The sequence below is a fragment of the Harmonia axyridis genome, chromosome 2, assembly GCF_914767665.1.
Source record: "Harmonia axyridis chromosome 2, icHarAxyr1.1, whole genome shotgun sequence".
NCBI classification, from domain to species: Eukaryota; Metazoa; Arthropoda; class Insecta; order Coleoptera; family Coccinellidae; genus Harmonia; species Harmonia axyridis.
This window is the reverse complement of record NC_059502.1, coordinates 55,410,890-55,412,400: the sequence shown is the minus strand read 5'-3', so window position 1 is coordinate 55,412,400 and position 1,511 is coordinate 55,410,890.

Below are 1,511 nucleotides of genomic sequence, written 5' to 3'. Positions count from 1 at the left end.
ATGCGGTACAAAAGATATTTGCACCGACAATGTCCTGTCAGCAGTCCCACCATTAGATCAGCCCGTGGTAGCTTCAAGAGCTTGCTGGTATAGGTCATGAAAGCACCACAAATTTATTTGCCTGAGCAAGACCAGAAGTGGTCCTCCAGAGGGTTATTCTATTATTCCATTGTTGGACCGCTGCCTTATATTACTCTTTTCCAAGCCCACTGGACTAACAGGTCCTGATACTTTTTCGCTTTCATCGGCTTTTTCGTTTCCTTGAAAACAACAAGGACGGGCAGCCATATCTGTGTAATATCGTTTTTTTCGAGGTATATAACTTTAAGTTGGTATTACTGTTCAAGATGGCGACCGATTCAACAGCTGTCAAATGATGTATGCTCAGTTTGGTTTGGCAATTCATCATGAATAGACTCACGCCTGAAAAACGCTTATAAATAGTGCAATTTTATTTCGAAAATAATGGTTCTGTCAGTGCGGAATACGTATCGCGCACTACGTCCATTTTATTTTGTTTAGCGATGAAGCGCACTTCTGGTTGAATGGCTACGTCAACAAACAAAACTACCGCATTTGGAGTGAAGCTAATCCTCAAGTGTATGTCGAAACACCGTTACACCCAGAAACACTGACTGTTTGGTGCGCTTTATGGGCTGGTGGAATCATTGGTGCGTACTTCTTCAAAAACGATGATGGCCAGAACGTTACAGTCAATGGTGATCGGTATAGAGCCATGATTACTAATTTTTTCATTCCTGAATTGAACAACCATGATGTCCAGGAGCTGTGGTTCCAACCAGACGGCGCAACATGTCAAACAGCTCGTGCCACAATCGATTTATTGAAAGACACGTTTGGTGACCGCCTAATTTCACGTTTTGGACCTGTGAATTGGCCTCCAAGATCTTGTGATTCAACACCGCTAGACACTTTCTGTGGGGCTATGTAAAGTCATTGGTCTATGCGGATAAGCCACAAACCCTTGACAATTAGGAAGACAACATTCGTCGTGTTATTGCCGATAAACGGCCACAAATGTTAGAAAAAGTCATCGAAAATTGGACGTCTAGATCATGCGCGGATCCAGGACCCACTTTTGGGGGGCGGGGAAATTCTAGATTCTTCCGCCATTTTGGGACGTCATTTTTTTTTGCCGTTCATTAATATGGGTTTCCACAAAATGCATTGAAGGTGAAATGAATAGAATAAAAAATGTCCCCATTCATTTACTTGTATTTTCACATTATATGAAGTAACAAAGTGTATTAATTTTTCGATATTTTCCATGTCACTTGTGTTCAGTAGGTTATGTCATTTAATCATGGAAAGATACAAGCTTTCACTTCAAAATGGACCACTTTTTACTTCAAAATGACACTAGGTTCATTCAGCATGAAAGAAACCGAATGGATTGAATAAAACTCCAAATAAGCTTTTATACAGGGTGTTCCTAAATTGAAGGATGGGCACCCAAACTCTTTGTTTTCCATATACAGGGTGTTGAAGTT